We start from the raw sequence: 15,981 nt of genomic DNA on the forward strand, positions 1-15,981 counted from the left end.
GAACAAGCATCTTTCAGCTATACAGCCTTGTGATGTGAGCATTCTATGTATTATCACTCTTAAGAACAGCTGTTATCTACATTGGATGTATTTGAATGTGCTGACTGACTTGGATCTTTCTAGCAAAGCAGCAGTGCAAGTACATTATAATGCTGATACGTACTGCTCTGTGAGAGATGATGAAATATTCGAGATGAAATGCTAATGCCTGTTTTCAGGCTGTACCTGACTTTCAATCTCCTGTGCTGATTCCGAAAAACATCTGTTAAAATCATTTGTTGCTCATTAACTTAGCTCTGTCCCAATGGAAAAATGCAACTCGAACAAATCTTCGAGTTCTGAATGGGCTGCAGATTTATATTAAGAACTCAGGTATCAGAGGATTAACAGTCCTATTTCCATGATGGATTGTTGACTATGTACTATGTATTCTATAAATGTACAGAGGCAATAGTGAGAAATATTTTATTCAACATCACCATGACTTAAAAGATTCACACTATTGGATGTAGCAAATGCTTGAGCATCTGTAATGTCTTTTCTGTAATGCTGAAGATATATGCTTCAGAAATAACTGCAGCATTAGTCGTTACATCAATGATATCTGTAAAGCAAAGTGGAAAAATGTCCAGATACTTGTTCTGAGTAAGATTAAAGCAAAACTAATCCAGCCAATCACTGTCCCATCCATCTACTCTGTAAACAGCAAATTGATGAAAGAGGTCACGACACTACAAGCATTACTGACCAATGACCTGCTCAATAAAGTTCAATCTTGGTTCTTTCAAGACTATTCATTCAATTACTGAGAGAAGTGTGGATAAAAAGGCTGAGTTCCCATGTAAAAGTGAAAGTAACTGCCTTATTGTCAGGTTTTGACTCAATGACAATGTAGGAACTGCAAATTATTTTCAAGTGAGATGGATGTGTGATATTTTGCAAGGGCACTAGGAAGTGTTCCTGTCTATGTAGCATGAGGGATTGGGGTTGAGTTGATGGAAACTCTGCACTGGTCAGAAATGTGGCTCATGCAAAGGAAACTGGCCTTGATTATCAAAACCAATCATCTTGGCTCCAGGTTATTACTAAGGGTTTCCTCAGAACAGTGCCCGAGGCCTAACAATCAACAGTTGTCTCATCAATTGCCTTCCCTCGACACCCATCATGTCAGAAATGCAGATATTCACCGGTAGAATAGTATTAGTTACAATTATAATTCCACAGATAATGAAACTGTGCATCTACAATCAGCACAAAAGCCTGAAAGCGTGTACCACCAGGCTCAAGGACAGTTTCTATCCTGCTATTATAAGACCATTGAATAGTTCCCTAGTATGATAAGATGGAGTCTTGACGTCACAATCTACCTCGTTATGATCTTGCACCTTATTGTCTGCCTGCACTGCACTGCACTTTCTCTGTGTCTGTTCCACTTTATTCTGCATTCTGTTGTTGTTTTACCTTGTACTACCTCAATGCACTGCGTAATGAATTGATCTGTATGAACGGCATGCAAGACAAGTTTTTCACAGTACCTCGGTACCTGTGACAATAATAAACCAATTCCAAGTAAGACCTGGATAAAATTTAGGTTTGGGCTGATGAGTACCAAGTAACGTTCACGCTGGACAAGTGTAAGGCAATAGCTATCTCCCGAATTTGAAAGTCCTTTGACATTCAATTAATTACTGTAATCTAATGACTAGAAATATGCTGCAAGGCACCATTGACCAGAAACTTAACTGGACTAGTCACATAAGCACTGTGTCTATGAGAGCGCATCAGAGACTGGATATCCTATGCTAAGTGGCTCATTTCCTGGCTTCCAGACTATTCTTTTCCTCAATTAGTTGCGTAATAATCCTCAAGTACTATAATCTCCAATGATACTCGAGAAGCTTAACCTACAGAATTGGGACTCTCTTCTCCAGTTTAAAGATGAATCCCTCCTTCCTTCTTTCAGTGTCCCCTCACCATGTGGCATCTATATGATCTACCGCTGTGCCTCACCAGGTAGTTGAACATCATCTCACAAACCCAAAAATCTTGCCACCAAGAAAGGTGGACAGAAAGTGCATGAGAACACTTCCTAGTGCCCCTGCAATTTATATATCACTCTCACCTGGAAATAATTTGCTGTTCCTAAATTGTTATTGAGTCAAATTCCTGGACTTATTAGCATTGATGAACACCTTCACCACACAAATTGCAAGGGGCTGGATAAAGTGGCTCACCTCCACCTCGCCCTAATTAAAGAAAAAATTAATTGGATTGAGCAACGTTAACATGGAGTTATGAAAGGTAAATTGTGTTTGACTACTCTGCAGGATGTGATTAGTAGCATAGATAAGGGGAACCAATGAAAATGGTGTATTTGGATTTTCAGAAGGCTTTGATAAAGTCCCACACATGAGGTTGTCAACAAGTTTAGAACACATGTAATCAGGGGTAACGTAGTGACGTGGACAGAGAATTGGCTATCGGACAGAAAACAAAGAGTGGGACTATTTTCAGGTTGGCAGGCTGTGATGGATAGGGTACCACAAAGATCGATGATTGGGCCTCATCTATTCACAGTCTGTATCAGTGTCTTAGGTGAGGGAACCAAATGTCATATTTCTAATTTTGCTGATGATTTTAAACTAAGCAGGATTATGAATATGGAGGAGGATGTAAAAAGCGACTTCAGGAGCCTCTTTACATCCTTCTGTGTACTCATAATCTTGGATAAATGGGTGAGAACAAAGCAGATGAAATATAATGAGGAAAATGTGAGGTCATCCACTTTGGCACACACACAGGCTCTCTCTGGGTTATGAACATGCAACTTATGGACATCCCATACGTACAAACCAGCATTTAGGAGATCAGCGGGATGGATGGGGATGGATTTGACAGCTGCTGTGGGCATCTTCTGCCAGGTGGGAAATGGGCATTTATGCATTCAAAATAGAGCTTAATAGATTTCTAGTCATCAAGGGGTATGGGGAGAATGCTGGGAAATAGCACCAAGGTAGAAGATCAGCCATAGTTTTAATGAATGACAGAGAAGATGCAAAGAGTCAGTTCCTGCATTGATTTCTTAAACATTAGAATGTTGGCCTTACCAGCAATGTCCACGCACTACAATTTAATGCACAAAACACATTGGCTCAATATAACTGCTTCAACTGTTTCTTTTATATGGCAGAGAATCCAGCATTCCATTCATACACAAAATTTTTTTTATTTTCTAACCTATTTTAATTATTGCCCAATTTAAACTTATTTCTCTTGTCACTCCCATTTTGTCCCTTGTGAAAAAATCTATCACTTTTTACTTTTCTTTCCATTCTTAATCATCAAAATCTTCTCAGCTTCAGAGACACAATCCTGTACTTCCCAAGTTTTTTTTTCATTCTAACCTTTACGTGAAGCTGTTATAAAGTTGCTTTTTACACTCCTCTATGACAAAAATAGATATAATGTTATGTGATCTGGGTAACCCTGGTAGGACTTCTGCTTCGAATTGGAAACTGCCAGTGCCAGTGCAACTCCAAAGATTTAGGCTGCTGCTCCAGCTCCAATGGAAATATTCTATTTAGAATCTTACTATTTAAAACATATTTCCCTTACCCACTCTCACTTCCAAAAAATATTTTCTACCTTCTTTCTTTCCTTTGCTCTTCTATAAGCTTTCATGTTCCTTTCCATAAGATTATAGCATTTTGCAAATCTGTTTGTCTCTGTCAGGTAATGCCCAATACTTTAAATTGACCTGATTCACCCACACTTTAAATGAGAGCCTTTATATCCATTTCTTGCACTCCAAAGAACATTTGCTTGGTGGATTGATGGACTAAATCTGAGTTGCTCATCTTCATAAGTCAATACACTGAGGAAAAAAAAGACCAATTCATTATTTTCAATAGTCAGCCATCAGTAATCTGTTTGAGCGAAGGAATCTTAATATCTCAACTTAGTAAGCTTCTTCGGCATACTACCCTTGTCACTGTTCAAGTTGCATTTGAAGTATAACTCTATAGGCTTAATCTATTAGTATGTCCACAGAGAATATTGGCACACCAGGAGGCCCAATTCACCTTAAGCATTTTATATTTTGTGGATGTCTTCCATTTTTATTATGTTGTGTATTTGTACCATCCATGACACTCTATTTCTCACTACTTTAATGTGTTACAAGTCCCGTGAATGAAGTACATGGTAAAAGGCTGAAGGCAATGACGCACAAAAGTAGTATTTAACATTTTTTAGAAAAAATTGATGGGTGTACAATAAAGCCAAAATATAATGGTCGAGGATTATTGTTCACCTTTTCATTTGGTATTTCACATAGAACCTTTATAAAGGCATAGGGTTTGACTCATAAAGGCTTTATCTTATAAGTACAAGTTATACTTATAAGTTATAAGTTATACTTACAAGTTATCTTATAAGTACAAGATATACTTATCTTATAAGTACAAGTTAAGAATGCAAGGAGAATGCAAAGTTGCATCTCTTTGCTCTTGTTTAACTGGCTATTTTAGCTGAGTATTGTCTTGATCAACAATTAAATTGGAGTGTACTTCTTAACTTTCTGAGAACTCCAAAAAAGGACAGACTTATTAAGATCTCGACTACTCTCTCCCCTCTACCAAATTCATATATTTTATTAGTTAGCCTTTTCACTGAGGGATACTTAGAACATTTGTAGGAAATAAGATGGGAGTGAGTCTTAAGAGTCTTCAAAAATTATCTTTGTTAATATGTTCAACATATGGGCTAGATCTTTCAAAAGCTTTGTCTTCTTCCACTTAGAGCAGATTCATATGTAGATCACATTTACTGTTTAATTACTTGGATTGGCATGAATTAATATTTCTGTGGCAGTAATTAGATGCACTGCGATGGTTGACAACCAATGCTATTAGTTTCCATTACTCCATGGAAATGGAGCATTTCAGATCCATCAGTTAAAGTCAATTGGCATAACTCGGTGCAGAGTTAGTGACTGTTTTAACCTTGGCTCAGTTTATGACTATATATACTGAACAAAATGAGCATATAACAGCTATGAAATATCCTCAGGAATTTTCATATAATTTTCATTTCATCAAATGGTACTTTCTATAGATATTTGAAGTGGCACGTTGTGATTTGATACCCAGTTGTCAGTTCAGTTCCAATTAAGCAATTAGTGCCTGTTCCATATGTTCACAGCACCTATGCAGTGAATGTAATATGAAATAGTGACCTTCCAAACCTAGGAGTTGAAATTTCAGTGTGCTATTTTAGTATATGGCTAATTTTAACCCTATCGTTAACTCTGCTCGATATATTCTGAAATAAAGAGACCAGTGAATCCATTAATCCAACACTAATATTTGATCTCAATGGAACTTTAATTCCCAGAATCCTTTCTTTCAATTTTTCGATCTGTATTTCCAAAATATAATGTCCACAATCACTTGTGAGGTAGTGAACACTTTCATTGTAGGCTTCATTCATGGACATATGGAATCAGGTTTATTATCACCGACATATGTTGTGAAATTTGTTGTTTTGTGGCAGCAATACAGTGCAAGACAAAAAAATGATGATAAGTTACAAAAATAAATAAATAGTACAAAAGAGGAATAAGGAGGTAATGTTCATGGGTTCATGGACCATTCAGAAATCTAATGGTGGAGGTGAAGAAGCTCTTCCTGAAACATTGAGTGTGGGTCTTCAGGCTCCTGTACCTCCTCCCTGATGGTAGTAACGTGAAGAGGGCAGGTGCTGGATGGTGAGGGTCCTTAATGATGGATGCCGCCTTTTTGAGGCACTGCCTTTTGAAGATGTCCTTGACGGGGCGGGGGGGGGGGGGGGGGGGGTGGAAGGTTGTGCCTGTGATGGAACTGGCTGACTCTACAACCCTCTGCAGTCTTTTTCGATCCTGCACATTGGAGCCTCCACACCAGGTGGTGATGCAACCAGTCAGAATGCTCTCCACCATACATAGGAACATAAGAAATAGGAGCAGGAGTAGGCCATCTGGCCCGTTGAGCCTGCTCCACCATTCAATAAGATCATGGCTGATCTGGCCTTGGACTCAGATCCACCTACCTGCCTTTTCCCCATAACCCTTAATTCCCTTACTATGCAAAAATCTATTAACTGTGTCTTAAATATATTTAATGAGGTAGCCTCTACTGCTTCCCTGGGCAGAGAATTCCACAGATTCATTACTCTCTGGGAAAAGCAAGTTTCTCCTCATCTCTGTCCTAAATCTATTCCCACAAATCTTGAGGCTATGTCCCCTTTTTTTAGTCTTACCTATCAGTGGAAACAACCTTCCTGCCTCTATCTTATCTATCCCTTTCATAATTTTATATGTTTCTATAAGATCCCCTCTCATTCTTCTGAATTCCAGCATGTATAGTCCCAGATAACTCAATCTCTCCTCATAGGCTAACCCCCTCATCTCTCGAATCAACCTGGTGAATCTCCTCTGCAGCATCTCCAAAGTGAGTATACCTTTCCTCAAGTAAGGAGACCAGAAATGCAGCCTCGCCAGTACCCTGTACAGTTGCAGCATAACCTCCCTGCTCTTAAATTCAATCCCTCTAGCAAACGAAAGCCAACAGTCCATTTACCTTCTTGATAACCTACTGTACCTGCAAACCAACCTTTTGCAATTCATACACAAGCACTCCAAAGTCCCTCTGCACAACAGCATGCTGCAATCTTTCACCATTTAAATAATAATCTGATCTTCTATTTTTCCCTCCCAAAGTGGATGACCTCACATTTACCAACAACTGTAGAAATTTGCAAGAGTCTTTGGTGACATACCAAATCTCCTCAAACTCCTGATGAAGTAGAGCCGCTGGCATGCCTTCTTTTTGATTGTATTGTAGTGGCTAGCTACACACTACGAAATGAAGACACGGAGTCACTGGTTTGAAATCGGAAGTTGAATGAACGACAGGGGCGCGGTGTGCCTTTAATATCCGAAAACTTCCCACACTACAGTTCCCACTCTGACCTCACGCGTGGGTCACCTGACCTTCCCATGCGCAGGCTTTCCTAGCTCAACAATGGGGAAGAAGGAAGGCCCCTCGCCATCTTGGATCGGGGCCTCCGATGACGTTCGCAATGTCGGGAGCCAGTTCGATGCCAGTGCGGTGAGTTGCTACATAGCCACCCCCCCGCACCCCCCCCCCCCACCCCAGAACCGGCGATACTGTCGCGAAAACCAGAATTAAATAAACTATGACTGAGTCGAAATGAGCCGGCTTCAGCCGGTCAATTGTAAAAACCTCCTTGCGCCCCCCAATGTCCAGCACGAACGTAACCCATTGTTCCTGACGACCCGGAACGGCCCTTCATACAGCCGCTGCAGCAGTGTTCAGTGCGCACCCCTCCTGACAAAGACAAACTGACAGTCTCGGAGGGAAGTCGGCATACGGGTCGGGGCCTGTCCGTGTCACAAGGTGGGTATCGGGGCCAGGTTTCCAAGCCACTTGCGCAGCCAGTCGAGTGCCGCAGCAGGTTCTTCCTCTGGCCCCAAAGGGGCTGGTAGAAACTCGCCCAGGACGACTAAGGGCGTTCTGTAGACCATCTCCACAGGCGAGGCATGCAGGTCCTCTTTTGGCGCGGTGTGTATCCCCAGCAGAACCCAGGGGAGTTCGTCCACTCAGTTGGGCCCCTTAAGGCGGGCCATGAGTACCGACTTCAGGTGTCGATGGAACCTCTCCACCAGCCCATTGGACTGTGGGTGATAGGCGGTGGTGAGGTGGATCCAGGAACCCCACAAGTCGGCAGACCACAGGCCAGAGGTGAATTGAGCTCCCCTGTCTGAGGTGATATGTTCTGGGACATCAAAATGGGCCACACAAGTTGACAAAAGGGCCCGTGTGCAGGACTGGGTGGAGGTGTCTGTGAGGGAAATGGCTTCAGGCCAGCGGGTAAAACAGTCGACAATCATGAGAAGGTACCACACTCCTCGGGAGACTGGGAGGGGACCGACCAGGTCGACATGGATATGGTCGAACCTCCAGCGGGTAGGTTGAAAGTCCTGCAGGAGGTCCTTGACGTGCTGCTGTACTTTCGAGGTCTGGCAGTGTGTGCAGGACCGGGCCCATTCAGAAACCTGTTTACGCAGGCCATGCCAGACGAACTTGTCGGACACCATCCGGACAGTAGTCCGGATGGATGGGTGTGCGAAGCCATGGATGGAATCTACATCACCCACGGAACACCCGTCGGCGCCAGGCAGCTGGGACGATGGGGCGGGGTCTACCTGTGGAGATATCACAGAGCAGGGTGCATTCACTGGGGCCTACCAGTAGGTCTTCCAGTTGCAGGCCCGAGACTGTGGTGCAATAGTTGGGCATCTCTGTGTCCATTCGCTGTGCCTCCGCCAAGGAGCCAAAATCCACCCCCGGGACAAAACTTGGATGGTGGGCCATGACAGTGCATATGCAACCACGTTCTCTTTCCCAGACAGATGGCGGACATTAGTGGTGAACTCTGAGATGTACGACAAGTGCCGCTGCTGCTGTGCTGACCAGGGATCTGAGACCTTGCTGAAAGCAAAGGTCAATGGCTTGTGGTTGTTGAAAGCTGTAAACGGCCTGCCATCCAAGAAGTATCGGAAGTGTCTGATGGCCAGGTACAACGCCAACAGCTCACAGTCAAAGGCGCTATATTTGAGCTCTGGTGGTCGAAGGTTCCTGCTGAAGAACACCAGCGGTTGCTTCTGCCCGACAGGAGAGCAAACAAAGGGCACATGATGCAGGCCGCGAACGGTATGAACCAGTGATAAAAGTTTACCATACCGAGGAATTCCTGCAGGCCCTTGATGGAGGTGGGTCTGGTGAAATGGCGGATGGCGTCAACCTTTGCAGGAAGGGGCGTGGCACTGCGTTTGTCGATCCGATGGCCCAGGAAATCGATTGTCTCAAGCCCGAACTGGCATTTGGCCAGGTTGATGGTCAGGCCGAAAGCCCTCAGGCAAGAAAAGAGTTGGCAGAGGTGCATGAAATATTCCTGGCGGCTGCTGCTGGCGATCAAGATGTAGTCGAGGTAATGAAGACGAAGTCAAGGTCGCGTCCGACCACGTCCATGAGTCTTTGGAAGGACTGAGCAGCGTTCTTGAGGTCAAAGGGCATCCAGATGAATTCAAAGAGGCCAAAAGGTGTGATCAGCGCCGTCTTTGGAATGTCGTCCAGATGCACCGGGATCTGGTGATACCCACGGATGAGGTCAACCTTGGAAAAAATGGACCGCCCGTGCAGGTTGGCAGCGAAGTCCTGAATAGGCGGCACAGGGTACCAGTCCAGGGTAGTAATGTCATTCAGGCATCGGTAATCGCCGCAGGGTCACCAGCCTCTGGCTGCCTTGAGGACCATGTGTAACGGAGAGGCCCATGGGCTGTCCGACCTGCAGATGATCCCCAACTTCTCCCTTCTTTTGAATTCCTCTTTCGCGAGGCGGACCTTGTCTGGGGGTAGCCACCGGGCGCGGGCGTGGAGGGGATGTGATGCTGGACGCTGTGCTTGGGCAAGGTGGTGGAGAGCTGGGGCGTTAGTTTGGACGGGAACTCTGCAGGACCCTGGGGAACTCGTCGTTTGACTTGGTGACGGAGTCGAGGTGTGGGGCCAGTAGCTTGGCCTCACCCAACGAGAACGTTTGGAAGATCCTGGCATGTACCAAACGCTTACCCCGCAGGTCAACCAGTAGACTGTTGGCGCGAAGGAAGTCTGCCCCGAGGAGTGGTTGCGTGACGGCGGCCAGGAAGAACTTCCAAGTAAAGTTGCAGGTGCTGAACTGGAGGTGCACCAAGCGGGTGCCAAAGGTCCGGATTGGAGCTGCCGTTGGCGGCTCTGAGGACGGGTCCTGGTGTGCAGTTGTGAGTCTCGTGGCTGTTGGGAGGCATGACGCTGACTTCAACTCCGATGTCCACCAGGAACCGACATCTGGAACGCCTGTCCCACACATGCAAGAGGCTATCCAGGTGGCCAGCCGCCGTAGCCATCAGCGGCAGCTGGCCCTGGCATTTCCCGGAAACCTGCATGGTGGCCGGCACCTGCGGGTGTCTGCGCCCCACCGCTGGTGGTAGAAACACCACTGGTCGGTCGGTGTCTCAGACCTGGTGGTGGGTGGGGTGCGTTTGATTGCCAGGTCTGGCCTGCTGGGTCGCTGGGTACATGGCATGGCAATGCGCTCGACTTACACCCCGCTCTCCTTTTTCGCCCGCCAAAGGACATCCGCCCAGGCAGCCACCTTCCGGGGGTCATTGAAATCAGCATCCACCAGGAGCAGGTGGATGTCGTCGGGTAACTGCTCCAGAAAGGCCTGCTCAAACATCAGGCAGGGTTTGTGGCCGTCTGCCAGGGCCAACATCTTGTTCATGAACGCAGAGGGGGGTCTGTCACCCAACCCATCGAGGTGGAGGAGGCGGGAGGCCTGTTTGCGTCGGGAAAGGCCGAAAGTCTCAAGAAGGAGGGACTTGAACTTATCGTACTTCTCCTCCTCCGGGGGTAGCTGGATGAAATCCTCGACCTGGGCTGCGGTGTCTTGGTCGAGGGCACTCACCACGTAGTAGTACTTGGTGTCGTCCCTGGTGATCTGGCGAATCTGGAACTGGGCCTCGGCCTGGTTGAACCAGACACGAGGCCTGAGGGTCCAGAAGATGGGCAGTTTAAGGGCTACTGCCTGTACCTCTTGTTGTGCAGACATCTTGGTCCAAAAACATTTGGGCCCCTTGGGGTCACCAATGCAGTGGCTAGCTACACATTACAAAATGAAGACACAGAGTCGCTGGTTTGAAATCGGAAGTCGAATGAACGACAGGGGTGCGGTGCGCCTTTAATATCCGAAAACTTCCCGCGCTACAGTTTCCACTCTGATGTCACGCGCGGGTCACCTGACCTTCCCACGCGCAGGATTTCCTAGCCTGATGATGGGGAAGAAGGAAGGCCCCGCGCCATCTTGGGTCGGGGCCTCCGACGACGTTCGCGATGTCTGGAGCCAGTTCGATGCCGATGCGGTGAGTCGCTACAGTATCAATGTGCTGGGCCCAAAATAGATCCTCTGAACTTGAGCTGCTCACCCTTTGCACTGCTGACCCCTCAATGAAGACTGGTGCGTGTTCTCCTGACTTCTCCTTTCTGAAGTCCACAATCAATTCCTTGGTCTTGCTGACGCTGAGTGTGAGGTTGTTGTTGCAACACCTCTCAACCAACCGATCTACCTCACTCACTGCCATCTGAGATTCTGCCAACAATAGTGGTGACGTCAGCAAATTTCTAGACAGGGTTTGGGCTGTGTCTAGCCACACAGACATGAGTGTAAAGAGAGTAGAGCAGTGGGCTAAGCATCCTTGAGGTATGCCTGTGTTGGTTATCAGCGAAGAAGAGATGTTACTATCAATCTGCCCTGATCCGCAACTAAAGTTCCCAGCAATGGATCTGTTGTGGATATAGTTTGAAGACTAAAGCAAACTTTATTATTCTTGGTATGTGGAGTTCAGTTGGATTGAGGAGAGATGGAGCTTTGCCTTGTCATGATATTCCTAGTTTCCATTGTTTGTCATACATATGATTGAAGATGTTGTTTGAGGTATAATTATTGGATAACATGCTGTGGAGAACTCTTCAAGTCTTCACTATGGTTCAAAATCTTATTTGTAGTGCACCAAATTTGATACCTAAACATGCATCATTTTGATGCTGGTCAACCATCAATTCTCTCGCTCTCTCTATGTCTCACCTATTCAATCTTTTTTGATGTCTTGTTTAACTTAGGAGGTTAATTTCAATTTAGGTTGAGGAATATTTTATGAGGACAAAGCACACTGAAATGTATCTCTTCAGGTTAACAGAATCATTAGGTAAAGTCACAGTGGACTCACCGTACAGATCATCCTGAAGGTCTTCTGACAGCTGGTGACATACGGGATGAATGCAGATATCTGGAAAATATCTAAAGAATTTTAATAAAAGGTTAGTAACAACTTAAAAGTAACATATAAATATATTAAATTGCTATTAATTAAACATAAATTTACAGTGAAATAAAAAGTAATCAGATAACTTGCCTGAAGCTACCTTCAGTGTATTCACAAGTTATACACTGCAGTGGGCAGGCGTAGAAATCTAAAACATACTGCAGCAGTTCTTTACCAAAACACTGGCTAGTTGTCAGTGTGATCTGACCCATTATTCAATGGCCAAGTGAATAGTCACTCTCCCTGTTGGCAGATTCTGTAGGGAAAGCAAGGAGGTCCAACAGGGAAAGTGTAAATCAAATGAGGCTGCAAATTTTTTTGCAGATGGAGTGAATCTTTGTGGTGGACAGAAGTTGTACTGGTTTGAACTCTTATTGGAACCTGAGAAAATCCCAGCTGAAAGAGCAGACAATGGACTGGAAAAAAAAGGTGGAAAACGAGCATCATTCACTTTTCCCCATCCTTCCTTTTTCCCATGAAATTCATATCTATTTCTCTATATTTTTTGTCAGAAAGAATCAGTGCCAACAATACAATCTAGTAATATTGAAGTAGATTTGCATTTGTGCTATGAATCGTGTAAGTTAATTTGGTTTTAATTTATTTTGCCATGTAGATACTACCTCATCTCGCACCAGTTAACACGTAATTATACTCATTAATATAGTTAATTAAATGTTCCTAATCTGGAAATCTATGAACCTGCAGAATGCCCCAACATAAACCACAATTCCAAATCATTGCAGGTCAAATGAAAAATAAACACAGGATAGCAAAAGACATATTTAGTTTAAAAATAGAGCAGGTTAGTCAAGTTCTCACATACTTTTGAAAATATTTTTTTCTTTTTATTTCATATTTCTCTCAGGCACTTGAATTTTGAGTTTATTGACTTTTTTTTTCAGAATCTTAATCTTAAGGAGGAACGATCACTCTGATTGAAAACAGGATGGGGTACCAAATTTCATACCTGGAGCTGCTGTGGAAGAGTGGATTGATTTTAATAGCTGAAGTTACAGACATTTTGTTGGGAAATGTCACCCAATGAGGATAGGGCAGCTTACAAGCCACCATTTAACTCAACTCAGAAGTTATCTGGTCCCTTCATAATTTCTAGTGTGCAAAAAATGCACAGAGCACCATACATAGAATGGGTGACAACTTCATCAGAATCACCTGGCCAGAACTGATTGCTTTCTCTGAACACCTAGTTCCTTTCAAAATTTTTGTGTTAACTCAGGTGCTTTCTGACTGTACAAAGTCATTATACAACCAAACCTTACTGAACAAAATTGTTATGATTTTGTATACTTTTCCATTTTACTAATACACTGATCAGCAAAAGATTCACGTGCCTTAAAAGTGTGAAGTCAAGTTGAATTTATTTGGGGTTACATTCATCCTTACACACCAATATTTTGGTGACTCTCAATATAGTTAACAATGAAATATCTTTTTTTAAAGTGTGCCTGGTGATATAAAGTAGGGAAATGAGGAAGCCATTTTGTGCAACAAACAAACAGAACCTGATGCAGGGTTTTGGCCTGAAACGTCAACAATTCCTTTCCCCCCACAGATGCTGCTTGACCCACTGAGTTACTCCAGTAGATTGTTGCTTCAGATTCCAGCATCTGCAGTCTCTTGTGACTCCATGGAAGCAATTTTGTGGAAGATCTTACAAACAGCAAGAATCAAATTTAATAATGGTGGTTGAAAGTCAAATGTTGGCCAGAGCACTGGGTGAACTGTCCTGATCAATAGAACAGATGGGATCTTTGGGTACTCATGGGAATGCCGATGCTGTCTCACCATCAAGTTTCAACTGATTTCCAAACATTTAACAAGGTCACTGAATGGTAATTAGAAATGCCAGCTGATTGTTCCTCTGTACTCTAAGGCCAATTGAAGCCATTCAAAGGTTTTTCAGTTATTTATAGTACAATGCTACATTGACTTTATCCACTTGATCGTGAAAGAAACCATTTTCTTTGGTTACACAATACAGGGGTTTGGGAGCAGATTGTCAGAGTAGCCACTGGAAATAAATGCATAAACTTAGAATATTAGCAAGCTGGCAGAAGTGCTGAAGCTACATTCAACCAAAAGTATGAGTTGCAATATCAGTCACTCTTTATTACTCTTATAAGACTGTCAGAGTGGATGTAATGCCACTTTGCAAGAATGGTTCTGCTTTCCAACTGTTAATATCCTGCCAGTCTGCAGTAAATTATTCTATAGTGCTAGCCACAGCATTGGGATTTTATGTCAAATGCAATATCAGTCACTCTTTATTACTGGGAAGAATTTTGTCAAAAAATGATCCAGCAATATTCAACTTTCAGGATTACCAATGCAGGTGAATGGGAGATCTCTAAATGCTGCCGAGATTCAAACATTTGTTACTGCAGTCCCATCACATTTTTTTCAGGATGTTTTAGACTTTTAGAAGTATATAATATATAATACTGATTTGGCTACAAGGTGTCTCACGGGCACCTGAATCACCATCATGTTATTTTACGCTACTGTAGCGGTTGCTACCGCGGAATAAAACAAGACGCTAGTCGGAGGATTGTCGAACAAGAACTGGTTTATTTTCCCGCCTTGCGCGGGCCCTTTAAGGGCGACTGTTCCCGCCCAATGAAACCGGCAATGACGTAAGTACTACGTCATCAGGACTTTCCCGCGCGTGGGTTCTCCCCGTCGCTCGGAAAGACGAGGCCCGCCGCCATCTTGGGCCTCGTCGCTCCGACGCCGCGCGACCCGACTGCCGAGCCGGTTCGCCCGACTAAACGGTGAGTCGCTACACTACCATTCAAAGAGAAAGCTAACCCTTCAGTATTTGAACAAATTAGACCCTTCCAAAAAAATGAAGCAAAAATGCACATGCAGTTCATAATTAATATTCAGTTAGTAAAGACATTCTAAATCTATTCTATTTAGCTAAACTTGACCATGTCACTTTATTGTTTAATTTTATAGGGTAGTCTTGCATAATTCCTCTGTGCCTGGATCCTTCCTCCTCTCACTCTCCCAACACAGGCCTTTTCAGGCATGTAATCTTGGACACCACCCCAACCCCCATCTTCCTCCACTGCTTTTATAAAAATACTGAACCAAGCACAGACATTTTGGCAGATATACCCAGCCCTGCTATTAATCCTTTCATTAGATGATCACAAGTTATCATGTAGGATAGAAGACGTGGGGCCAACTGGAAGAATGTCAGAATACTTCAGTCTAGAGGTGTGCGGCATGGATGAGGAATTATGTGGGTGACAACCTGGAGCATGGATGGATCCAGGTGATGTAATTGAGGTGGAAGTGGGCCATCTTAGTGATGGAGTAAAACCCCCAGCTTTGTGTCAAACACAACTCTAAGGTTACGAGGAAATTGACTCCATCAGATAATTTCTTGACTCAGAAATGTTGGCCCAAGACCTGAGTTTGTTAGGGGGTGTAAAGATGATGAATTAGGTCTCCCCCATATTTAGTTATAAAAAGTTTCTTCCCATTTGATATTGGATGTCAGATAGTTTGACAAATCTTAGTCAGTGGACTGGTTCAAGAGGTAGTATGAGCAAGATTGGAATTTCAACAACATGTCTGTGGAATCTGAAATAGTGTTTTTGAATGGTGTTACCAGGGTGTGGCAAGAGGACAAAGGGACTAGGGATAGATGAATGTGTAGTCATCCAAACATGAAAGGTGCAGGTGTGAGAAGAGAAACCATTACAGAGACTCTGGCTATGTTGATAAAGTAAGAATAGAAGCAATCTCCCTCCAGTTAGACAAAAAAAGAGAACACTCCAGATATTTTGACATTTCGCAATATCATACGTTATGGCCTCCAAAGCAGCAAACAACATAATGGGAAGGGCCCCTAGCTCTTGGCTCTCATGCTTCTCTATCAGCACTCCAGTCAGGATACCACATACTAAACAGATGTAGTGGCAGCATATCAATGCCATGGTTGTACCTTGCTAGATGTAAGCTCTAGCATT

Source organism: Pristis pectinata, chromosome 8, assembly GCF_009764475.1.
Source record: "Pristis pectinata isolate sPriPec2 chromosome 8, sPriPec2.1.pri, whole genome shotgun sequence".
Lineage (NCBI taxonomy): Eukaryota > Metazoa > Chordata > Chondrichthyes > Rhinopristiformes > Pristidae > Pristis > Pristis pectinata.